The 27,595-nt window shown below is 37.9% G+C and overlaps 1 protein-coding gene across 1 annotated transcript in view; it reads left to right on the top strand.

The window, feature by feature from the left end:
• Positions 1 to 577: 577 nt before the first annotated feature.
• Positions 578 to 27,595, top strand: part of LOC131690597 (uncharacterized) — a 541,241-nt gene continuing 514,223 nt past the window's right edge. Inside the window, exon 1 of the mRNA XM_058976500.1 lies at positions 578 to 1,753. The gene's annotated coding sequence lies outside the window, so the exon portion shown is untranslated. The remainder of the gene's footprint in view (positions 1,754 to 27,595) is intronic.

Genomic DNA, 27,595 nt, shown 5'->3' with positions numbered 1-27,595 from the left:
TGTTTCCTGCACTATTCTGCTTAAGTTTTTTTCCAAGACATTTTAGGGTCGGTAAAAATTGGCATGTAATCAAATAGTGGTATTAGCTCAAAAGTAAAGTAAACTGAACGAAAAGTTTGAGCTTCGCTCGGAAATTAGTAAAATAAGGAAAGTGCCCAATTTTTAAATAACTCTCTACTTTTCGTTATGTGTCACTTTAATCAAAAAGCACTATTCCGTTTCGGCGCAGACACGCAATGCACGAGATGGTGTTCTTGAGACGCATAGCTCACGCTCTTCCAGTAACACCGCATCAACAGGAATCTTGTGCTCTCGAGAGCCGCCAGTAGTGGAGCATAAACAGCCGACAGGTAGGAGAGCGAGAGCCGGGAAAAAAAACCGCGTGGATATGTTATGTCCACTGTTCGCACTCAATTTCCACCTTTTCCTCGCTCACCACATCCCAGTGCATTTACGGATGGCATGGCGGAGCAGGTTTTTCCTCTCCCAGCGATCAGCCGTTTAGTCAGTTGGAGTGTTTCGGGTCCAAAACAAAATACGGTTTGCCAAATCTGAAACGTTTCAGTCGGTATTCAGTCGTAGTAGTCGTCGGGAGTAGTTTATTCGGAGTTCGAGACAATTTGGAAATTGGTTATTTTCCAGTATTGCTCTAAGGATCACAAACAGAGTATTTGATTGCAGTCGTGTCTATTCCCACCTGTTCCACTCCTCGCCCGGAGTGATAAAGGGTGTCCCCTAGGTCCAATGTTGTGCTGTGTGGTTTTGTACGCCTTTAATTAGTGAAAGTAGAATGGTTCTAATTGAAAAAGTTTCGGAGGCTTAATGTAATGGTAGAGTGAATCTGTGTTCCTGTAAGCTTTGAGCTTCCGTATTTCGTTACTCAGTTATGCATTTTTAATTAGTGAAGGAAGAGTGCTTGGAAATCTGGTCAATTAATGCACAGTCGCGGCACTGTGAAATAGAGGTGAAAGTTCAATAATTTAATCAGTCAGTACATGAGTGCAACGCAGTAGATAATTATAATCCTAATCGTTTATGATCACGTCAATGATACTGGTCGAGAGAGCGAGAAAACGAAGTAATATACTGCTGTATAACATAAAAGTGCTACCAATCGTATTTCATAGTGGATACTGATGAAAAGATAAGGCACCACCCACCAGAGGCGAATACTGAAGCGCACTGTATCTGGAAACTCGACGGCCGAATCCTTACATATGTGGTAATGTGATAAGTATTTTGCTTCGCTGATATTTAATTCGGGTAACGGGAAAACCTACCCAAGTAGCAAAAACCTACTGGCCATCCATCCAATTTGTCATCGTGGAAAACAGCTGACGGGTAGGGGAATTGAATCAGGAGTCGGAAAATCTTTTTCTCGTGTTCACCACAATAGTTGGCACAAGGAATTTGTGATCGGAAATTGGGAAAAAAGAAAGCAATTCGACACATTAAAAATCGAGGCGAATCGGGCCTTCCGGCGGGAAATTGACCCTGTGAATGATGGTTGACCGAGTGGAACGATAATAGGCGATAACGAGTTGCAAAGCGGTTTCGATAGAAAAAGAAAATTGCCAAACGCGAAAGTGAATGTAGTGAGTTTTGCTTGTGAAAGTTATTAAATTGAGAATAAATAAAGTTCCTTCAATACGGTCAAAGCAGATGCGGTGAAAACGTAGTGTTACAGCTCAGAAAAACGGGGTAGATTGTGGAGATACTACCGCACGGAATGTAGCGAAATATATACCCTTGCGTGAGTATTTGCTGTTTATTTATGCGATGTGGTCGGATTGCAGAAGATTTTGATGTTTTTGTCGAAATTTGAAAGGGGTTCGGTTGTTTTACTGCTATGTGTGACAAATTCATATAAAACTCAAACATATCCTCAACTGGGTGGCTAACGGACCTGAATGTTAAGCATGATGTAGAATGCTTCTTTGCACTAAAAACAGTTGACTATTACAACGCTTTGGTAAAGAAAACTTTTCGGTTGGGTGCACTGAAGGGATCAAACCTGTTGACGAAGCAAAGAAGACTGATCCTAACTAACCGCTAGGATAAGGCACCTAGAAAGTTTGTTGTCCGGAGGTTGAACGAACTTTAACTGTTTCTTTTTTGTTGGTATCGTGCAACGAGGTTACATATAATGGAAAATTTATCTGTTTCTATGCCAGCATTGAAAGGGGAATATTGCTATAGGAGTAACGAATTTTATGTAAGGAATCCATATTTCATCCAACCATAGCGTACTAGATGCATTGTAGTATCAAAGGCTAATTGTTTCCAAATTAGTCAATAATTCACTTAAGATTCTAGAATAGTTACAGAACCTATCGTTTAGATTTTCAGTAAATCTCACATAACTCTTTGTTTAAAAATTATGAATTTGGCTCATAACTTTAGCAATATTAAATATTAATCATGACTCAATTGGTGTACCGTGGACCTCTCCACATTTTGAAAAAGTTTTGAAATATACATGGGTCAGCTCAAATTTTTGTTCTAGGTGTGAATTTAAGAACTTTCGCCAAAATGGCCTAATTTGGACAGGATTTAGAGGTGTCTCCAAACAAAAATCGTGTTTTTGCTATGTTTTCATAGGAAGATCACTTACACTCTGATTTGATAGGCCCTACATGTCCACATATCATCAAAGGTTGTTCCTTATACATATCTTAACATGTTTTAACAGGCAAACATAGCTCTAATCGCAATAGAAAATTTGTTACTATGTTTTAATTGCCGCAAGGTTCTACTGTATCGATTTTGTTGGCTATTTTCGGCAAATTTGAGACTAAGAGAAACGAAAGCAATGAAATTGAAAGACGGATAGGTATTCTAGAGCGAATCAGTTATAAACTTAGAACGGAAAACTAGAACTAGGCAGGCTCATATGGGCATGATCGAAAGGAAATGTGAAGAATTCTTTGCCTTATGCAGAGTAGGAGTTGGGCGTTGCACCCAAGTCTACCGCATGGTCTATGGTAGAACATAACTCATCATCATGTTTTACCGCCGGCGTCGGCGGTAAAACATGATGATGAGTTATGTTCTACCATAGACCATGCGGTAGACTTGGGTGCAACGCCCAACTCCTACTCTGCATAAGGCAAAGAATTCTTCACATTTCCTTTCGATCATGCCCATATGAGCCTGCCTAGTTCTAGTTTTCCGTTCTAAGTTTATAACTGATTCGCTCTAGAATACCTATCCGTCTTTCAATTTCATTGCTTTCGTTTCTCTTAGTCTCAAATTTGCCGAAAATAGCCAACAAAATCGATACAATAGAAAATTTGTTAACTGGATTTTTATATAGAAAAGAATACCAAAACCAAGAAAAAATACTACTAATTTTCCTTGGTTTTGATATACTTTTCTATATGAAAATCCAGTTAACAAATTTTCTATTGCGATTAGAACTATGTTCACCTGTTAAAACATGTTAAGTTATGTGTAAGGAACAACCATTGATGATATGTGGGAATGTAGGGCCTATCAAATCAGAGTGTAAGTGATCTTCCTATGGAAACATAGCAAAAACACGGTTTTTGATTGGAGACACCTCTAAATCATGTCCAAATTAAGCCATTTTGACGAAAGTTCTTAAATTCACACCTAGAATAAAAATTTGAGCTGACCCATGTATATTTCAAAACTTTTTTCAAAATGTGGAAAGGTCTAGTGTGCCGTGCACTCGTCCACAAATTGAGAATTATTGCTGGAGTTTCAATTATTGCATGTCACCTATTTCACGAGATTCGCTCGAGGAACTCAGTTTAGGTTTCATTAAATTTCAATTTTTATGGACACTGATTTGCTACAAATCTTCAGGATTCAGGAATCAGTAGCGACTGGCTCAAATGGCTCCTTCTCCATGTTGATCGGAGATTTGTGCCTTGCCGTGATTTGTCTTGTCATCATTTTCCTGATGGGACGGATTGGGGAAGTGGTAAGGTTTGGGGATAAGGAAAATAACAACAAAGAGAACATCGACAAAACGGAAGTATTCTTCGCTCCCAAGGGAATAAAAGACACCAATTCCCGAGGGGATATTGAGACATCAGAACGACAACCTCCCGGAAGAGATATTGTCATTCAAATACGGCTTAATCTATAGCTCTTTACCACATCGGGTTAGAGTCCATAGCATATCCTTCACTTTCAGCTCTCTGCACATAAATTCAACTGTGTATGGAGAACCAAAACTCCGGATACGCAATTGCATTACTGCAGAGCAGTAACATATCAAATGATATGAAGTTCCGTAGTCGCATTCACAAAGATCACATGAATAATACTCAGCACGCTGAATAGTAGCCCTGTGACAATTGAGTTTGCAATGTTTAGTCAGTGCTCTGACTAGAGTACTGCTGTTGTGCTTGGCAAAATGCAGCACATTTTTTGACATTTTCCTGCAGAACGCAAGTTTGCAAGCTACCCCAATGGTTGGTATGTTCCGATGCAGCCCAAGAGCGAATTTTTTGTTTTTATTCAACTTTTCGACAGTGGTAGAACTGGTTATGGGCCAACGAAGTCAGTCGCAGCATCCACTCTAGCCAATTCGTACTCTCATTCATTTCCAGTAATACCGGAATGACCGAGTACCCGTAGAAGGTAGATAGCATTTAAAATGCTAAATTGTTCGACGTAAGTTCCACATGGGATTACTAATTTTGAACTCGAATCTATCGAATTAAGTGTTTTCAGAGTAGCCTGACTGTCTGAGCAAAAATGGATTCTTTTTCCACAAATTTCCTCTTGAAGTGCCCATTGTACGCCACACCGAATTGCGAAGATTTCTGCTTGGAATACGGTACAGTATCTACCAAGCAAGTAAGACTGGTTTAATCTCATTTTATGACAGTAGACACCAGCACCGGCTCGGCCCTCGAACAAAGAACCGTCAGTATAACAGACTACATAATCTTCAAGTTGTCGCTCCATCCAGCCAGACAGACATTCTTCGCGAGGAGGAATTCTCACAATGAAAGTATTAAAAGGAAAACTATATGTGAGTGTCAGGTCACTGGGAGCAAGTGTATACTCATCCCTAGTAACTATTTGGGGCCACAGTCTATTGGGTTACTGTTTGAGAGCCCAGTAACTTTATAGGGATACACAACTGTAGAACTGGAAAAATAGGTACATTTCAGGATTTTTTCTAGACGCAATAAAGGTGAATCGGAATCTTGTAAAATGGGATTTATAATACTAGTTGTGAAGCACAATAAATATTTTTTTGAGTGATTTTGTCACAAGATGGCGGCTGAGCAGCATTTTCCCGTAGACACCTCTTTTTGGAAAGGGTACACGGCCGAAAACTTATCTCCCGTAATTTTTACCTATAGCTTAAAACTAAAGTTGTTGCGATTCTTTATAACAATAGCAAGCGACGTACGTAGGATTTTGTCGATATTTTGATTTTTCGCTAAATGACGCTCTTTTTAGTAAAAAGACGATTAAAATGTCATAGAAATCCACACAAAATTGTTTGCTTAAAAAACTAACCATTAAAAAAAATCCTACGTATGTCCCTGGAGAAATCAATTCTGAATATACTAGAAACATTTCAAAGCGATAGAAAACCATTTGTTCGTGCTATGTTTCCGGCCAGCTTCACAAATATTGTTACGAGAAAAACGCTTTTAGTTTTTAGTGCGCTCGTGGTTTACATAAGAGGCGTTGCAGCTGAATTGAAAATTGGAACATTTAACAATTGTTGTCGCCGGCGATTTTTTGTTATATCATTTTCAAGACACTAAAGCACATTTCGGACCAATATAAGAAATTTCAATTTTTTAAACTCCTAAAGACGGTATGCACAAGAAAGTGCTTCTTGTTTCAGAAGTACATATAAGGATTCTATGTTCAACAGTGTCTATAAAGCAGCAGTAGGTGTTGTCGAGAACATAGTGCAGTCATCGGCATCAAGACCATCCTCTGAAGATGGTTTAACTTTGATTGGATTGTAATAGCTTCTCCCTTCTGCCAACCAAGCAATGTACCCGTATTCCAGTTTTGATCTAACAATTGTTGTGTAGATCCACTGAATGTACTTAGGTTTAAGTCCCGAAGATTTGCCGACAGTCTCTGTGCATAGGCCGAAGGCCATGAAAGCTTTCTAGATTCTGAAATCGATGTGAACTGTCCAATTAAGTTTTGAGTCAAGAATTACCCCAGCGTACTTAATCATTATTTGATAATCATCAGTGTAACCATATCTCGGAAACCCAAGCTCATTAAGTTTCCTCAACAGTCGTCAAGGTTCCATAGAAGTGGTGACAGCACACCACCTTGAGCACATCTGAAGACACTTAGTTTCTGTATCTCTACTTGGCTTAACGATGAGCACAGATGTCGGTTGCTAAGCATTGCGTGTATCCAGTTCATGATACTCCATTACCTCGTGTTGCTTCCAAAATGGACTCGAAAGACACGTTGCCAAAAGCACCTACAATATTAAGAAAAACTCCTAAGCTTGATTGGTTTTACGAAAAAGCTTTTTCAATTTTGTAGACAGCATTGTGTAATAGGGTGGTAGTAGACTTCCCCCGCCGATAGTATGTTGTATTGTATGCAGCGGATGCCCGTTATAGCTAAAATCCCCAATGTAGTGGTCGATTAAACGTTCCACTGATTTGAGAAGGAAGGAGGTCAGACTGATCTTTCTAAAGCTCATAAGTAATACGCAGTCACCTTTGGGCGTGAATTTTACAGTTATTTCCTGCCACGTCAATGGAATGTATCCTGTTGCAAGACTACAAATAAGAACCTTTATCAAAATATGCTTGAAGTGTTCATATCCTCTTTGAAGTAGACCAGGAATGAGTCTATCTTTTCCCGAAGACTTACACGGAGCAAAACTTTCAATCGTCCATTTGATCGATTCGGTTGTCACAATTTTACGAGCAAATGCCCAAGAATCAGAACTACCTGAAAGTAACTTAGGGGCAATCGGCACTGATAGCTCTGAACAGCCTGGAAAGTGTGTGTCAAAAAGACAGCTGAGTACATCTTCGTCAGATGAGTCTTCACCATTGACAGTTCTAATCGAGCTGACTTGAAAGTCTTTCGTTTTCGAAAGTAACTTGAGACGTTGAGACTTTAGGCATTTGGTCGGAGGTCTCCAAACATTTCGCTCAGAAGATCGAAGGGCATTTCTGTCTGCTTTGCGAGCCAACTTAAATGCCTCCGACCCATCTCTGCCTCTGCGATTCCAAGCTCTGCTACATAAATTTATGAGACGAACAAGTTCAGTATTCAACCAAAGTGTTCCTATAAAAGCACGCATAACTAGAAGCGGTGAAGCCTCTTGGTATGCTACTTACTATGAAGGAGTTTGTTTTTTCAACGACCTCATTCAAGGCACTTGGCGATTCAATCGTTGGAAGATACCCATGAAAGCTAGTTGCCAAGCCCTCTTCGTAGAGATCTGAACAGTTTTTAGATTTGGAATTACGATATGTAACGATATCTTGCGAGACTTTTAACTGATCAAATGCCGTGTGGAGAGTCAGAGTCAGCGCAGAGAGTTACATCTAACTGCTCTTTTCTGCCAGCTCGGACAAATGTTGGGTGATTTCCTACATTGAGTAGGGGCAGATTTGTTCTACTTGAGTATTTCATCAAGTCGGTTCCTCTCAAATTGATATCTGAGCTGCCGCCAATCATGTGGTGGGCGTGTACATCCTATTTCTGCCACAGTACGATTCAACCCTTTTGAAATCATCAGAAGGTAATGGTTTATTATGCGGTAAACATGCTGAGTAATAGACGTATTCTTGTTTAGAGGAATTCCACAAAGATCCGTCCGACCGTCTTAGATTTCGTTTCACCGGCTTGGAAGACTAAACATTTTCCACAGTGAATAAGATTATTTGGGCTTAAGAGCAATTTTTTACGCGCATTATTTTCAATTTTTTTGATTGATTATTGTATTTTATGCAGCAAAAATATCTGAGAACGAGTTAAAGGGACTGAATACTTCTGTGCGAAACAAAATATACACTGAAACATTTCATAATTTTTCTAAAAACAAAAATTTGTGTTAAAAATTTAAACTGCGAAAAATCCATTTTTTAATTTTTTTATATTTTGTCAAAAACATTTTGAATGTTATTGTACGATGGAGATCTTATCGGTAAATATTTTTTCTTACAATAACTTTATACATATTTTACATTTCATACTAATTGACATACAAAACTAATTTTATTACAGAATATCATTCAAAGTATCATCAACGTTGGTATTTTCAACTGCAACCAGAATATAAAACTCATTACAAAAAGGTGGAAATAATTCCATTCTGACACATCGACGGACCCCCTGCGCATTGTAAATGTAGAAAACTATTGATTTTCAACGGACAACTTTTTCCTCCTCATCACAGAAAAGTTGAAAACATTTCCATTTTGAGGCATCAGCGGTCACTCCCCCCCCCCTCTGCGCATTGTAAATATACAAAACTATAGATTTTCAATGGCCAACAACTTTCTCTTCAACGATACTATGTGACCTTTAATATTTTGCTTGCAGTCCTTTCCTATAGCAAGCGAAAAAAGGACTGCCGCACATTCCAATCTTGCAAATATAAGCCATGAATGTCGTTCACTACATTTATTTTGAACCGCTGCTATGAAATTTATTTGCAACAGTTCCAACGCAACGGATGATGAAAGTTAAACACACGGGCCATTCACATACATTCGCAACAGCTAGCGAACGAAACCCAACTACGGCAGCAAGCCGAATAACCGAACTTTCACGAACATGTAACAGGCACGCTCAGCAGCACAAACGTTTTTGCTTTTCTCTCGTCCGTTTACATGCATAACAGCCAGGGTTGCCACTATTTTTCAAAGAAAATCTGGCAGTTTAAATAAAAATGTCTGGAAAAATCATGTCATCATCGAAATTTGGCATACATTTTGGTCTTCATAGAACATTAATCGATTTTTGTTTTGGAAAATATTACCCAGATTTCCAAATATTGTGTGTAACAATCTCTATAATTTATAAATCTGGTAGAATGAGAGGTTTACCTTTCTGCTAAAGGCTTAAAAAACTCTAGCTGTGCCAGATAAATCTGTCATAATGGCATTCCTTCTGGGGTTTAACGTAGAATTCAGAATATCTGGAAAAATCTGGCAAAATTTAAAAAATCTGGAAAAATGTCTGGCTTGAACAAATGTCTGTTCAGTTAGGAAAAATCTGGAAGATTCCAGATAAATCTGGAACATAGGCAACGCTGATAACAGCTCGAGGTACAGTTGGAGCGTGGCGGTCGCGTTGGTTTTTTCCCGAACTTTCGCATTAAAATGAAATTCGAAATGACTTCTTCCAGCCTTGGTGGCGGGAAACAAAACTACTGTGTGGCGGCATTCACGCACACCAAAGAGATTACATTCATTGAACGACATTCATACGTACACCAACCATGAAATTCGTGTATGACTTTCCTGCTCGGGCAGCAGCGTGAAAGTTTGTAAGCTTATGACGTTCATAAAAAAATGTCTCGTTTCCAGCCCTGGTCATGCTGCTTCTTTAGTTAATAACTTTTCTCAGCGAATTTTCACAAACTTACAATGTTCCACGATTGTGTTCAGTAGAAGAATACCTTTAGAAATATATATTGTTCTCATGAATTGATTGATGAGGTGATTTTTTAAGAATTTATTTTCAATTTTAATCGATTTTCCATACTAATTTCCATATAAACTTTCATCAAACGAATCATGTCGCAATATGTAGAAGTAGAAGGCATTCCCAACGGCGTTCGTATTGTGACGATGCGAGTGATTAAACCAATACCTTCTTATATGACTATCGAATGCAAATCACCGAAGGATGGCGTGACTTATAAGCAAACAACACTTATCACATATCCCGGGCAGATCCCGACATGCTAATTCTGTAACCATACAGCCCACTACGGAAAAACATGCGCTGAAGCAACTAGTCAAAACTCATCTACTACAGCTAACAAAACTCATCTACTACAGATAACGACCACGACAACCGCTCCCAAACCAACAACTAGCATCGCCAATAAAGAAACAAATACTGGTGAAGACGGATTTACAACAGCGACCCGTAAGAACAAGAAACAAATAAGAACCTCTGATCGTGAACAACAAGAAAGCAGTACCGATGATGACATGGACGGGAACGATAACGCGAGAGAAGGCAGACTGAATGACCCCCAAGCGACCTCACCGCCAAGGAAAAAGATCTCAACACGCAGCAGCAAACTGCGTCAACAAGATCTGGCAGATATACATTCTTAATTCCTTTTTATTTTTACTTATTGTAAAAAAATTAAAAGACCCACGGCTCAGTTGTGCTATCGCATTGAGCCGTTTCAAATAAATATTTAGATTAAAAACCTGTTTTAATCCACCTAGCGGTGCAATTGTGCCTTTCTCATTTCTCTAAACTATGGCACGGAGGCTTTTTATGTTCAACATAATTGTGGAAATGTCCATTACATTCTTAGTACACTTTGCACTTATACACAATGGCATGCCAGCCACGAACTTGATGAGCTACGTGTCGACGGTGAAACACTTGAAACAAAAAAATATCATACTCCATTAGCCTAATCAGCATTAGATCAATGTTATCTGCTTGCTAACTCATTTTGTCATGCGGGGGTGGGTATGTGAGGAGGGCGAAAGTCCCATGAACGAACGACTCCCCAGCTTAAATTGGTATGCTTTGTGATATAGTGGTGGTTTAAAGATGATGGGGTTGAAAGGGAGGAGTATGAAGGCTGGATGGGGTGGTGGTCTGAGGGGTGATTTAAGGAGATTTTTAAAGGAGGGCAGTGAACAGTAGAGGGGGGGGGGGTGTAACCCCTCTCCGTAAACTATCAACTACGCCCCTGTTAAAATCCAGAAACCTTATGCGAGTCGAAAAAAAAATTTGGCCGGGATTAGGTTGACGTTTTTCAGAGTGATTGCAAACCCTTTCTATATGAGAAAGGCAAAAATGTGCCAAAATCCAAAAAAGTGAATTGTCGTCAAATTTTTTTTCGAGTTTGCATTAAATCTCGACGTTTCATGCACCTTGAACACATTTAGCATCAAAAATAAAAATTCTATTTTTAATTTTTCCTATAGTTTATATGAGAAATTTCTGTGTGGCCGCACTCTGAAACCCGTAATTCCGGAACCAGAATTCCGATCGATCCAAAATTCAATAGCAGCTGATAAGAAGGTTGCACCTTTCGTTTGAGACTAAGTTTAGGCAAATCGGTCCAGCCATCTCTGAGAAAAATGAGTGACATTATTTGACACATACGCACATACATACACACACATACACACACATACATACACACATACAGACTTTTTCCGATCTCGACGAATTGAGTCGAATGGGATATGACACTCGGCCCTCCGGGCCGGGATTAGGTTGAGGTTTTTCAGAGTGATTGCATAACCTTTCTATATGAGAAAGGCAAAAAGGTACATTGTACATTGATGTTATTTGCCAATGACAGGTGAAAATCCATTCTTTCGTTTAACTAAAGTTTCAGTGATGCCGAGAGTTTTCCATGAAGTTGCTGAAAAAGACACCGTATTCGTAACAACAGGTACCATAAACGGTATAATTAATATGAAGGAGTTAGGGTTCGCAGTACCGACCCTTTTTGGCGAGAACCGGTACTACGGTACTGAAGCCCTCAGTACCGGTAAAGTACCGGTACTCGAATATTTTTTTAAAAAAATTCGAAAAAAGCTTCAAAGTGAAATTGAATGCTCAAACTGATGACCTTATTCTCAGATTATTGATTTGTGCTGATCAAAAAAAACATGTTTATTGTTTTAATAATTGCTAAGCGGTGCGACTTTTGTCGACTTCAACAGATGGTAAATGTAAGAAACACTATTAACAACAGTGAATCAAAGCGAGAATGGCAGTAAATCCGAACAGGTTGCTCGCATTTCCTCTCTTTATTTTCTGTAAATTGGTTTCGACCTGCATACCAAGGCTCCTTGCTTTTCTATAAACTATGGAGTTTTGCTGAATTTTCCGATCACCAGTAATTACAAATCGCCCCATTTGGAGTAGTTCACCAAGTCTAAAATTGTTAGCTTCTAAATCGCTGTTCGTTCTTTTATAAATAAAGGATTTAGAGCAAACCAAAGACATGACATAGTGAATAATGGAAATCAATCAGAATGTCGCTAATAAAAAAATCATAGCAAATTTTCACATCTCTTACGCTAGATGTGAATATTTTGAAATTTAGTACAAGATCGTTAAAATTTGATTTCAAATAAAGCAGGAATTTAAACACTCCATTCAGTACAACGGGAGCTAGTAATGTTTAACTTATAGAAGGTAATTAATATAATTGGTCGGTGTTAGGTCAGACCGGACTAAGTGACAGTGCATTGATTTCGAGAAAAACGCGTTTAAAGTTTGAATCGCAGCATCCTTTACATTATAATTGGAAAATAATTTTTATCATAATTCTTGTTTATTGTATCATATTTCAAATCTGTTAAAGTGGAATGTAAATGAAGAAATTCTTTATCCAGTGCTATCATTAACTCATTTTTTGATGATTTGCGACTTGGTCCGGTCTGACTTAACACCGACCAATTAAAAGTCATTTTGCAGACCGTTATTTTGAAGCAGGTCCCCCTAGAGCAGTGGTTTTCAACCTTTTTCGTTCCATGTACCCCTTTCCGAATATTGATAGTGCCATAGTACATAGCATTTCAATTTGAACTCTGTTCTCGTACTCTCTCAGGCAACATTTTTATTCTTGACTCACTGAACCAATATGTAAAGGTTTACTACAGGAAAGTTAAAATTAAAGTTAACAGTCACCCCGCATAATTCACCCCCTACATTATTCTAATTCACCCCTGGAGGTGAATTCATCCCCGGTTGAAAACCACTGCCCTAGAGAGTCCACATATTTTTCATAAAAAAATTGTATGGTACCGAAAATACCGGTACTGGCTTTTGTTTAGTACCGGTATTACGGTACCAAAAATGGGTCGGTATTCCCGGGATTTTCGGTACCGGTATTACCGGTACCACAACCCTAGAAGGAGTGTCTCAAAAACGAATATATTTTTTATGAAAAATCATGTAACTAAATTGATGCTCTGACCAGATTTAGCCAGCTGCTTAATGGCAACGTAATCGTTGGGGACACGATTGCATGGTATGAACAGAAGGATTTATGTTCCTAAGGATTGTAATTCATCTATCTCCCCTAATCAACGTTCATTCGAAACATACTGTGAAGGGAAACCTTTCGAAGGTTGATGGGAAACTATCATCAATTCCAAAATTTCGTTTCAAGTGGCACAGTGTTTCGAAGAAATTTGGAAGGAACACTGCTCAACGACCAATAGAAGACACCAAAAGAAAAGTGCACTCAACTGAACGGAATCTGAATTTTGGTGCGAACGGCCTTTTTGTATTAAAGTCAAATCAGACGACTCTCTTGGAAAAAACCTGCGCAACTGTTTCTACGAAATTTAAAGCAACAGACAGTTTCAACTGCCTGTTATACAACCAACGTGCATTTAGGAAAACAACGGAAAAATGCAGCAAACCAACAATCAGCACTACCAGTAGAGAAAACATATTTACAACTAGGGAAAACGAATACACAATCACAATGACAATGATCCACAGCGCTGGAAGCAAACAAGAACAATCGGCTTTACTACAACGATGATGATGTATGCGATAAAGAAGGACCCCTAAGCAGTGTTGCTACAATTAAATCTGTACCGGGAGTTGAAAAATCTTTTCAATCTGTACTTTTATATAGAGAAATCTGTTCTGGATTCTGTACCAAAACAATAAAAAGATAATTTGAAAAAAAATCATTTGATCATATTTTCAATGCGGGCCAGTGAGCTGAAAATTACATTAAGAAGCGATAAGCAAGAAACCTGCTTGTAGCAAATCAAAGGGATGATGTCTGAATGAAGGCCGAGCAAATCTGCGTGTAGTGTCTGCTTTTACTCGAGATTTCTCATATCTAATATCGACAGTACCAGCTCAGCTTCTCGTAACCATTGTGTCAGCAGCCTAACTCAATTTCCGGCTATTTACTGGGTTTGCAGTGTTTAATTATTTTACGTTGCTGTCACGTTTAAAAAATTCTGTATAAATCTGTACTTTTTAGCAAAAATCTGTAATCGAACAGAATCTGTACCAAAAATATTAAAACAATCTGTACCTTTCTAGATAAGTCTGTACTTGTGGCCTCACTGCCCCTATGTGTTAATTGTAAATGAGTTCAAATCGAAAAAGAAAACAAATCGTGGAAGGCTTCGTACAAAAAATCAGCAAACACAATTTAGTTTTCGTTTCGCTTTTTTTTCATCTTTATGATTTGACACTTTCTATCCACAGCTCAGTTCACCTAAGACATGCAGTCGTATAATGTATACGAAATCCATAAATATGTTAATATATTAACATTCGAAAGAGCTCTTAGTTGAAAATTGATTTAATCCTAAAAAATGTGTTTTTTGTTTACTACAGCTTGCACAGTGGAACAACCATGCCAAGCTTTACACTTTTTTGATCAAATCTAAAAGATTTTTTCGTCTTCCTTAACCTTTTTTTAATCGACTCAGGAGTAAATCGGTATGGAGTCAGATATAGTTGATTTGTATATCGAATATAAACCAACAAAGCTAGTCAGTAACGGAATTCGCTCGTCCAGATGGTGTGTACACTTGTCGAACCATCGCTTCTTTTCGTCTTGACAGACGATCACGTGCCATCTCTCGTGCACTTTGTCGCCGAATCTTATCGTAGACGCATAGTAACGAGGAAATCTCAGTTTTCGCTACACACAATGTTGATGTAATGAGAATTGATGATAAGGCATGATATCTGCTGATGGAGTGTATTACGATGCGAAGTAGACTCAAGTTCACTTATAAAAAATTAGCATATTAACCAACAAATTGCAAGAACGTGTGTATTAGAGCGAAATAAAACACTTGTACTAAAACACCACCTAACTGAAATGGAAGGGCGTGGGGAGCACGTGCTCCTACCTGAAGCCGCCAGTGAATTTATGGGTGCTACGCTAGGACTCAATCAGTTCACCGTGTAGACGTTCTCCATATGACATTCTACGCAGTAGATAGTATACTTACGGTTTGTTTCGCAATATTTGCAATATTTTAAATGATTTTTATTATTGATAACAGATGTGATTGGTTCACTTTTCAATTGTGAACAAATTCTCCCATTTCAATGAAGATGTAGTGAATTTGAAAGATAAAAGCCTCGTTCAGTTGAAGATACATGAGAACAAATTTTATTTAGCTTAGAGTAAATCCATCACGAAAATTCTTTGTGGGTGGCTCACCTTAATGCGACATAGCACATGTGTTTCAATATGCATACGCTTCTTAACCCATTAATGCCCAATCTACTATATATAGTAGGTATTAAGAATAACTCCTATTACTCAAGTAATAACGCAAAACAGGAGTTATCAATGAGTTAATATTGTGAAATAATACTTGCCGAATATGTTTAGACAAGTTAGAGTGGTGAAACCGATTTTATGTTCTGTTTTAATTCGATTTCCCCTTGAGGGGTTTCAATTTTTTGTCAACAAAACTGATTTTTTAAAAATTAGATATTCTGAAAGTAGAACATCGAGAAAAATTCTTCCAAACTTGTAATCAGATCGGAGCACTTTAACTTAAGTTACAGCTAATCATAGACTGCTACCTGTTGCAATTATTGTTAGATACGCAGGACCATTCACTCGCTGCACCGATTGTAAAACTTAATTATACCGGAATTGTATTTTTTTTAATAGTTTCTTAGGGACGATCACGAAATCTTAGGAACCAATTTACCGATCATTCTGAAATTAATTTCTTAATAAATTTCCTTTTTTGCGTTCAAAAATATTTTCATTTAAATTGTCACTTAGTTAAAAATAATTTGGGCAGTAATAGGTTAATAACTTATGATGTTTCATTAGCACAGCGAGAGACTTCCAATTTATCGCCTGAAAGCTTTTTCGCTTTCTACTTCCCGCCTACACTGGTTTTAATCAACAGGCCCCAAACGAGTAGAAGAAAATTAATTCTTCCATTTTTAAATCTCGCTGACAATACTGTGGGATGTTTTTCAGTCATATTTCCACGGCTGAGGGATAAATTCATTTTGAGTCAGGTTATGCCTTGTACGTGTTTTTTTTTTTCGCCCGATGCCACGTCAATTACGGCACGTTCACTCAGCAGGATTAATCTCCCTGGAGATAATGTAATTTGAATTAAGTCTATTTATATATTCATGCTTTTCGGCGTCGTTTTAATGCTTTCATGCGGGGATATAGCTTCCGTCGGAATGGAATTTATTTCAATGTTTATCAGATAAATACAATGATGTGTTCTTTTTTATTGACACGGGAATGGAGCTATGAATGATGCGCCGAAAGCAGTGAAAATGTTTGGTTATTCAAGATCTTCAATGTTTAACTGGTCAGGTTCCATTCCTTATTCAGACAAAGAACTCTTCGATTTAAGTGTGACGTTCTCACCGATAAAGGCTGTGATATGAGTTGTGTTATTCTAGTGTTTGTACGGTAAACTTTAATAAAAAGTGTTGATCCACCAAACAGTATGATGAGACATTTCTATAACTCCTGTCACTCTCTTCGGATATTAGAACGATTGGAAACATTTACAACATGATGTTTTGCGATGTTTTTGATAACACATACTACATGGGGCAGTAGCAGGTTTAAGAGAAACGCTCAAAGCACCATGGGACATATGTAAAAGGTCAAAACAAATCAATGTAAAGTGATAAAAATGGTCAAAAAAATAGACGGTCAAACGAATTATTACTAACGCTTTGCTGAAAAATCTATGTTTTTCAATCAATGTATTATGTAGCGAAAACTGTATTTTCCTAAAGAGGTAATATATGTTGTGCTCCAACTTTATTTATCAAATTATTGAAATTGCAGCTCTTGATAGCACGCTACCTCTGAAGTGTATGCGTGAATTCTGCAAACTTTATTTTGATATCGGCTTTTTCGTAAATTGATCTCACAGTGAGCAACATATTTTGAATAACGTTTAACCAATCGATCTGAAACTTCCCAGTAATATCTTTGATTTGATCCATTATTAGGGGGAAGTGTGCCAATACGGACCGCTGGTCAATTCGGACCCACAGCTGTTTCTCAGCTAGGGTTATATTATGAAAAGCGTATAAATCATTTTCATGGCTGTCATGTAGCTCTGTTCTATCTCACAAACTTTTGCGGTTTTAAGTTTTCGTGTGCGTGCGCTAGGGCGAATGGTGTTTTCGGAGCGCTTATTTTGAAAAATGTGGAAGCCTAAAAACAAGATTTTTGTTGGCAAAAACAATTAATTAAATAAAGTGCATTATCGTGATTTTGGACCTGCCGAATAATATATTTTATTTAATATCTTGTTTTGGGCGAGGCTATCAACTAGGGCGATGAGCCTATTTTCGCCATGTTTCTATTATCACACCACCCATTTGAAGCCGTTGGTTGGAGCAGCGTCTGCAATCTTTGTTCAACATATTGAATCAAAAGGTATCGCAACAATAGAGGCAGTTTTCGTTGCGCTTAAACACGAGCATTTCGCTGGTTTCAGCGCATTTGTTATTATATTGGTTCTTAACAACGAAGAAAAGCTGTTGCTGCCAATTTATACGCATTCCATTCATTGTAAGCCGAGTAATTAAAGGATAAGTGAGTCATCCTCCTTAGTATGGTAAAAATAGGCACTTTACCTTATTTTCGTTTAATCAGTGTGTGAATAATAGAATATGGGTTGGTCCAATTCGGACCTTTCGCCGTATATGCGATCTCATACGCGATCGCGAAAAACGCTTTGAAAGGAAAGTGTGTGCAGTAGACTGGTTCAATTTTTGACTTTTTGCTCCACCACGCTCTACTGATTCCTTTTATGGCCCTTAGTAATTGTGCAAATTTTGGTACCGATCGGTTGTCTCTACGGGCCCTCCAAAAATTTCAAAGTTTGTATGGAAATTAGTATGGAAAATCGGTTAAAATTGAAAATAAATTCTTAAAAAATCACTTCATCAACCAATTCATGAGAACACTACATATTTCTAAAGATATTCTTCTACTGAACACATTCGTGGAACATTGTAAGTTTGTGAAAATTCGCTGAGAAAAGTTATTAACTAAAGAAGCAGCATGACTTCAAAACAAGTGGATTTCATTATTAATCATAGCAACCGTGTATGAATAGCTGCATCTGTCATACGCGAACGGTGGGTGGCATGTCTAGTTTACACTTGTGTAACGATGAAGCTATTCAAACAGGGTTGCTATGATTAATAATAAAATCCACTTGTTTTGAAGTCATGCTACTTCTTTAGTATATAACTTTTCTCGGCGAATTTTCACAAACTTGCAATGTTCTACGAATGTGTTCAATAGTAGGATACCTTTAGAAATATATAGTGTTCTCATGAATTGGTTGATGGGGTGATTTTTAAAGAATTTATTTTCAATTTTAACCTATTTTCCATACTAATTTCCATACAAACTTTGAAATTTTTGGAGGGCCCGTAGACACAGCCGATCGGTACCAAAATTTGCAGAATTACTAAGGGCCATAAAAGGAATCAGTAGAGCCTGGTGGAGCTAAAAGTCAAAAATTGAACCAGTCTAGTGTGGAGTCGGTCGAGCTTTCAGGAAAACGTAAGTTTTCGCGAGTCGGTTGACAGATTTCGACATTATAACTCATAACCTATTTTTAGGTAACTTGACCCAGCTTTCACATTTTATTTTATATTTACTATTAAGTTTTATATATGAAAGAAAGTTCTCTTTTTTCATTTCACAATTCGAAATTTAGTGACAATTGAATAGGAATTACTTAGGCCAAAAGAGGAAAATATTTCTATTGCAAAAAAATTTATAATAAATAGGTAGTCCGAATTAATTGGGGTTGGGGTAATTCGGACCTTTCATGTACTTTTACGCACAACCGCCTATAGGCAATACGGGGAAAGATCGGAAAAAGTCGCCTTAGAAAAGTGCGCAATTGATCAAGCTTTCAGGAAAAAAAATATCCATTCGTAAATCGGTTGATACGTTCCAGTTCTATAGCTCACAAACCCTTACTAGACCCGAATTGCCAAAGATTTTTTTTTGCAAATTCTTTAAAATCACGTTTGGGAAAATCATCCTTATTACTGGAACATTTTTTTTTTTCGCGAAACTTACGAGTGACAGCTCAAAAATTAGATGAATCGAAATAGCTAAGAAAATAGTGATTTTTGCATCGTAACTATGCCAATTAGTGTTGTAACGAAAAGAGCAAGCTATTTGTTCCGCTTGAAATAAAACCTTAATGCTTTTATACTTCGGCTTATTAGCTGTAGTTTATGTGAACTATTGAGTAAAACATTATTTCTATTATAAATAAAAATAATTAAACACAGTTATTTTGTAAAACGCATTCCGCTACGGAATCTTGTACCAAGGCTTGTATTATATTTTGATAAAATTTAAATGTTGATTATATATTTATTTATTTGTTTCGCATATGTGGACTACATAGAATGGTATTACAATAATTACTTATATACTATACATTATTTCTACGGTTAAGTTGAAATTCGATTTGTTTCCTAGACATGTCAATTATTTTACTATTTTTTAGTTTGTCCTAAAAGATTGTGTTTGGAATAATTTACGAGTTCTTAGATGACGGCTCGGAACATAAAATTTTATTTACCAAGGTAATGAATTCGCGGCGTTCTTTGAGTGTTTGTATGATTATGAACATGTAACGTGATTTGTACGATGGAAGAGGAAATGTCGTCCAGTTTACTTCACGAAGTGCGCACAAAACAAATTATTTTCGGACTGATTCGATGCGTTCTTCTTACAAGATAGTGTGAGGGTTCCATACTACACTACAATAGTCCATAATTCGTCTGATGTATGTATTGTACAATGATTTAATTGCGTAATCGCTTTCAAAATTATAGCTAAAGCGTTTAATAATACCTAGCATACTATTTACTTTATTTGTTATTGTATTACTGCTCACATTTTTCCACAAATGTGAGATTGGAAATTACGCCTAGCTCTAGCACAATTTTGCAATGTTCTACAAAGTTGGTTTCCTAAGTGTATGTCTATGGGGATAATTGAAGTTTTTTCTGCTGAAGTTTACATTTCTTTACGTTAAGTTAGAGTAGACTTTTGCTACACCATGTTTGGAATAGATTGATTTCATTTTGCGATACTTCAGAGTCTTGTTTCCATGAAAAGTTTCATTTCGTCGGCATATATAAGCACTTTAAAATGTTTGTGTATAAAGGTGATGTCATTTACGTACAAAATAAAAAGAAGAGGACCTAAGGGGGAACCCTGGGGTACGCCAGAGGTGACACGAATTGGTTCAGAGAGTATATTCTGAAAGCGAACTATTTGTTTGCGGTTCGTTAAGTATGACTCGAGACATTTCAAAAGTTTATTTTTATGCCAGTTTGAACGGTAATAAATGTATGTCAATATGATCGAATGCTTTACTAATGTCTGTGTAGAGGGTTTCCACATGGTTGCCATTGCCCATTGCATTTACAGTAAATGTTATAAATTCTAAAATGTTTTATGTTGTTGAGCGGCCTTTATAAAAGCCAAGCTGTTTGCTTGTTATTTGATTTTTGATTCGCTGAATTTTTTTTGATTCACTAATTTTTTGAATAATTTTGGAATGCATGAGATAATGGCAATCGCACGATGGTTTTGGATGCCGATGCGATTTATTGCCTGATTCAAAAATAGGAACTGAAAAGGATATTTCTGGGAATGTTCCATTTTCAGTGACATTTTAAAAATACGTAGTAATGGTAGAGTTAATTCTTCTGATCGAATATCGGTTCAGCCTATAAAATTTCATACCTTAAACTAACAGCAGAATTTTCGCAATTGTTCCACCAATATGTTCCATTTTTTGCCACATCTTCTACACCTCTCATGGACATTCGTTCTCAATCCGAAACAAGAATTAGTGATTTAGAAGAGAAATTTATTAATATTTATTGTTTATATTTTGGTTTTAATTTTGTCCAACTTTGACATTCGAAAATACAATGGAATTTTATAAAAAAAGATTATTGAGCATTAAACTATAGGGTATTAATACACGTTCACAGAAGACCAGAAGTTTAAAGACGCCTTTATTGTATAACAAGTCCAGAAACAAAAAAAAATTCATGCGCTGGGTCATAATGAATTGAAAATACTCGTGCAATTCCGTCAGGTCTGGTCGTTTTGATGCGTTTAGGTTTTTTAGGGCGGGGTTAATTCGTGTTCCGATAGTTCGTGGATGGGATTGTCATTTGAAAATTCAGGTATAAATAAAAACTAGTCGCGGTCCCGGTCTGCTTCGGAATATTATTTTCCATTGGATTTCTTCCATTTTGACTGGCCTCTGGATTTCATTAAAATTTTGGCAATAGACCAAAATTTCAATCGAATTTTGTTGGGAAAGCGAAGAAGTTTTTGGAATATTTAAGTTACATTTATATTTTCTTCCTCTATAGAGGGCATCGTTACTTCCGAAAATTCGACGTTCCAAGTTTATGCGTAGCTTATAACTTCATGACAATTTATTAGAAAAAAAAATTATCCAACTTGCGTTGATCCGTAAAATAATCTTACAATGAAACTTATGTATAGAGTGAGTTATTGCAACACTTTGAAACTTTTTTTCACATTTGACCGAATTCAACCAAATTCTCAGTTTCTCTTTAGAGTGTACTGTTTACATCCGCTTATCTTTGCAGTTATGAAAAAGATCAGGCCCGATGGGAGGGGGGGTCAGCCAGGGCAATTGATTTGGGGCCCGGGTCGTATTTGGGGGCCCTCGTTTTTACCCGGTAGATGGGCGGACACGTCCGGTATTCATAGAAGAGCAATAAAAATATCAATAGTAATTTATTTGTAATCATTCGTCTTATTAAATTATTGTATGATGGAAGCGTAAAAAATGAAAACTTAATTTGATAGTTCACATTTGTTAAAACAAACGTTCTTAAGGGAATCGTCTACTTTGTGTACAAGTTAAAAAAGCGACTTTTATTACTTGAATCGAGGAATACACTACGAAATATTGAGAAGCCAATTCAAAGTATGTTCGAAGAAAGCAATAGAGCGTCAAACAGGAATGCGAGCGCACAGACAAACGCATCCATCCTCTTCTACGTTCGCTTCTTTGCTGGCTGTGCTGGTTGTTGGCGTGGAGATACTGGGCGTGATTGTTGTTGAGTGAATATTTGTTCCTGTAAGAGCTGTAGATATTGATTTTGTAGCCGTTTGTGGTTTGGCATAAGATAACGGTGTGCTGTTTACGATTATAGCAGGTGGGCTTTTTGTTCTTTTGCACAAAGTTTTCCGTGGTGTAGTGTCTTTTTGCGGAATTCGGTTGATCCGCATTTTCGGTTGATCCGCATAAAATGGTTACGTATGAAGGAGTTGGTTTGTACGGGAGCTTTCTCACCATAACAACAACGTTAGGGACATCCAAGAAAATGCGAAGTTTCAGCTGTTATGAAAAGCGTATCTAGACATAAATTTGTTAATCACGAAGTCTGGGGTGTGTGGAGATAATTCATGTAAGCGTATCTCTGCTCGTTTAGTAATTGTTTCACTTCTCAAGTAGCTGATCTTACAGGACATTTCCAAAAATCAATAGCAACACAATTCATCTGCAGTCGTTTTACCGTCTATCTATAGCGGAACGATTTTTAGTTTCTACTCTGGGCGAGATGAGAAGATAGACTGAGCTTAACTAACCGTTGAATAAAATGGTTAATTTTGATATTTTTGTATTGTTATAGCACGTACTAGTATTTTTCCTCTAATATGCATTGTGTTGAGATAGAAAGGTTATTTTCGGTCTCATTAAAGATGCGTATGATGTCTATAAGAAACCAATTATAATGTGCGAAACAAAGAAATCAAATCAACTGTACTCACAGTTGTTTTATTTGCGTCTGATTACTGTGTTCTGTAACTATATTGTTGTCGCGTCGCACATATTTTCACAGCTTACTTATGCAAATAGAAAATATTTTTGATTTGATAATTTTAAACGAGCATTTTGAGCTGCATCTGCTACCTTCTCATTTTGCTTACAACAATAGCCAAAAACTGCTCAACCGCTACCAGCAAATAAATCAATCCATGTGTCGCTTTATCTGCACAGTAGAAGCAAAATATTATGTTCTAAGCTACTGTGTCGAAACAAATGAGTGATAATTAAAAGCAGAAAGTTGCCTATTGCGGTCAAAATATATTCCTATTTACTATTCGAGACATTCCTTAAGATCTATTGTTAAAAGTACAAATGGAGCTAAAGATTGCCAATGTTTACACCATACAATTTCACCATGTTAGACATAGCGTGCTGATTAAGTTCCAGGCCATAAATGGAACAGAAGCGTTTGTTTCGCAAAACGAAATATATCAGCTCATTGTTAAAATGCAAATTCTAAATCCCTCCGTGGGTTGGAAGTATTATTCCTGCTATTGTAGCAGCTGCAGATCCTATTTTCCTTACCCCTACCCTTACCACTTCCCCAATCCTTCCCATCAGTGAAATGATGAAAAAACGATTCATGGCATGGCACAGAACTCCGATCTACATGGGGAATGTACCATTTGAGCCAGACGATACTGATTCCTGAGTACCCACAAATTTGAGAACATGTAACTATGTGGCAATTTTACCCTATTTGGATGCCGCGGAATAAGAAGCTGTTGAAATTCGCCTGTCTGGCACGCTATCTGTAGATGTGGCAATATGAGTCAACCGGAGTCTAATAGAAACCACGGACTGACGAGTTTCACATGGCTGAAGAGATACTAAGTCATACTGCACTAGAGGACTTAGGTTTAAAAGGGTCCGGCAGTAATACAAACCTTGGGGCCCGACGCGGCTCTCGACGGCCCTGAATAAGATTCCGATCTGGATGGAACAAAATCAGCAAATCCTTCGCGAAAGGGTTTTGTTAACTCATATGCAACTTCCAGGCTTGTCGCGTCGCGAAAAACCGATGAATATACGTCATTCGGCCGTATCAAAGGTCCTCCAATGGATGACAGTCGTAAACCGGCAACAACGTGCAAAAAACTGAGAGAGCAGCAAAATTTCAACGCGAAGCTTGGCCAAAGCATTGATATTTCGCAAAGTTTCGTCGAAAGGGCCAAGAAACGATCCGGATTGATATCGTACAAGGTCAAAACAAAAGCACGCACAGTCTTGCCGAAACGCACACCCGGAAACTCTACACGACGCCGCTATCGAAATACCGGTGTTGCATCGTTACTGATGAGACCTACATCAAAGCGGATATTAAGCAGTTACCGGAACAATTCACGGGTAAGGACATGTTTGCTGCGGATAACCGTTTCAAACGGAAGAAGCTGTCTGAGTTCGCTCTTAAGTACGTGATTTGACAAGCCATATGCAATTTTGGCAAACGTCGTGAACCTTTCGTAACGAAAGGCACCATAAACGGCAAGATTTACTAAACTAAATGACTTGGTTAGATCATGCCACAACTCCAAAATCGTGCATGAGTGGTATGCGGCGAATTCTATGGAACACATGAACCCTCCATACTATTCTGAACTTAATCTGATCGAAACTTATGTAAGGTTGACACTAGTGCTAGTTGTCATCTGCTGGTGCCATCATGCTGGCAACCAGCACGCTACCAGCATAATGTAAACGCCTGCCACCTGCTGGTGCCAGCTGCTGGCAAGCGTTTACATTATGCTGGTAGTGTGCTGGTTGCCAGCATGCTGGCACCAGCAGATGGCAACCAGTACTAATGCAAACTGGGCATTATTGGGCCATGATGAAGCGTGAGCTTCGGAAGACCAAAAGTGTGTGAGAGAGAGAGAGAGAGAGAGAGAGAGAGAGAGAGAGAGAGAGAGAGAGAGAGAGAGAGACAGAGAGATAGACGAAGGATGAAAACGAATTGTTGAAAAAGTTTAAAAAACGGGGAAAACGTAATGGAAACGACTGTACAGGCTCTGATGGAGGGCTTCAATCGCAAATGTCGAACATTTTACTCAAACTCGTCCCAAAATTTAACCGATGAGTGAAAGCTGAATAAAATAAATATACTGTACCATTGTAAAGCTTTGGTTTCATTTGGATAACTAAGCCGATTTACCAATGAATCTAAAGCGTCGCAATAATTATCGACTTACCCTTTATTCTATGCGTCGTTTCCTATAACAAGTTCACTTGATTATGAAGTACCAACTCTGTAGCCATAATAACTTATCGACGCTTTCGAATAATCATGGGGCAGCAATGTTCCTTTGAGATTGAAAACAATATTAAATACGGGGCAAACAGAAGATTAAATAAATACCAGCTCATGCAAGCAGGTGTAAGTATCACATTTCCCAGTTCAGAAAACCACGCTTAAACATTTTGTGAGCTGCTTTTCAGTTTGTGATGTGAAATCATGATTATTTAAATCTAAGAAAAAGTAAGTACGCTGAGTATGAATGCTTTAGTAAAGGACTCATTATATCAATACATATGAAAAGATATGAGATTTCTCTATTTAGGAATTCTGATGAACTGATTCTGAATAACATCGGTTAACATGCCATCGGGACTCGTTTCGTTATTCGACACGAAGTAATCCCCAAAAACATGGATTTTAGATCAGCACTTTAACCAATATAGTATGTTCCATACCATTTGACCGAATTAGGATCACTTTGAGTGGTCTAAGTGCTATCCAAAAACAAAACATATCAATTTATTTGCCCACTTAACAAGCTTTAAATCCATTTCTTTTGCGTGTCTTGCCTGCAATAAAGAATCAGTGTAAAATAGCGGCAGAACTCCGATGCTGTCAATCATCCGCTGATCTCCCGCTAACCTTACCACACGGGAACGATCAGCTCTGTACATTGAAAAGTATCAACAAAATCATCTAATAGCGCTGAACGTATGCATAAAATCCAGGCAATTATTAAATCACACTACCCATCAAACTAAACCGAGCCAAAGAAGCCGCTGTTGCTGCCGCCCGCCGTGTCAGAGGGGGCTATTAAATTTAATAATTCACGATTATTGCATCTGGTCTCGTTCTGCGAGATTACCCCGGTGCTGGCACCTTGCTGTACCTAAGTCCACCTACACGACCACTGACCCGCATTCGAGTGCAGAGGAAAAGTGAAAGTGATCTTCCACGGAAAACCGTTTCGATTTCTCTCGCGTCTTACACGCTCTAGCTCTCTGGTGTTTTCCTTCGTTTCGGTACCGCAATTTTCTTCTGTATCGGGAGGGATTAGAGGGACGGGGCCGGCTTTGTTTGATGGAAGCTAAATTTAATTTGGTTCAGAATGTCCCAGTGCAATGTTAAAAAAATCTTGAAGTAGTTGTTTATTCAAACACCATGTGTGCTGGCATGTGGAGCAGTTTTATGGTACACATTTACAATTTGTTTTGTTGGCATGGAATGGCACGTTGTACCACATCGTTGAAAACGGTCGGTGATTTATATTGAAAATAAACATATGATTTTCGAAATAGAATGCAGTTGATAAATAAAGAATTGTTGCTCTTTTTTTTCAATTGAATGGGTTTTAACGATCGTTGTCTGTATTTTGTCGTATGCGAGTTTGGAGTTTTTGTAGCATTTTTAGATAGTGGTCAATATACGAATAACTTCTGACTTCGAAATTTTTGACATTGATATGAGTTATTTTTGTCAAAACTATGAAAATATATCTGAGGAAACTTTATTGTATTCCAATCCAAAATTGAAGAGAAACAGTTTTTGCAGTTAAAAGACTTTGACTCGGAGATGCACTGGATCCAAACAAAACTTAGAACCAAAGCGATTTTTCAATGATATTTTGGAATACTTTCAACGCCGTTTATTCAAGAATTGGAATATATTGGCTCAAATGGCATGTTCCCGGTATGCAGTTGGGGATTTGTGCCTTGCCGTGTCTTCTCATCATTTCCTGAGTGGAACGAAAGGAGAAGGAGAAGAGAGGAAGTAGAATTGAAAGGGTAGGGAAAATAACAGCACAAAAACAAACAGCATGTAAGTTAAACTCACAAGTAGTTCAAATCGCCTACGAGAAAGCATAAAGCTCTTTACCACATTTGATAAGAAACTTTAGTAAATATCTGAGTTTCGGTCGTCCAAACACTGTGTTGTCTATGTAAGGACGACCGAAAACTCGAAATCGCAATTGCGCTACCGCGACACCGTAGTCGGATTTACAAAGATCACATGAAAAAGACTCAGCGCGCTAAATAGTTGCCATGTGATAATTGAATTTGCAGTGTCCGATTATAGCCTTGGTCAGCATGTCGCAGTAGAGTTTCGCAAAATTTAGAAGGATTTTCGAAATCACTGGGCACGGTTGTTCTAGAAACGCCTCTGTTTGGTGATACGTTTGTAGATTATCCAACTTGTCGAAATTGGCAGGGCGGGCTCAAGACCAACGAAGTCAATTACTGAACCTGCCCTGGAAAATTCGTCAGCCCACTCATTT

Source organism: Topomyia yanbarensis, chromosome 3 (genome assembly GCF_030247195.1).
Source record: "Topomyia yanbarensis strain Yona2022 chromosome 3, ASM3024719v1, whole genome shotgun sequence".
In the NCBI taxonomy this organism is placed as follows: domain Eukaryota; kingdom Metazoa; phylum Arthropoda; class Insecta; order Diptera; family Culicidae; genus Topomyia; species Topomyia yanbarensis.
Note: the sequence above shows the minus strand (reverse complement) of the source record. Positions and strands in the feature narration are given on the sequence as shown.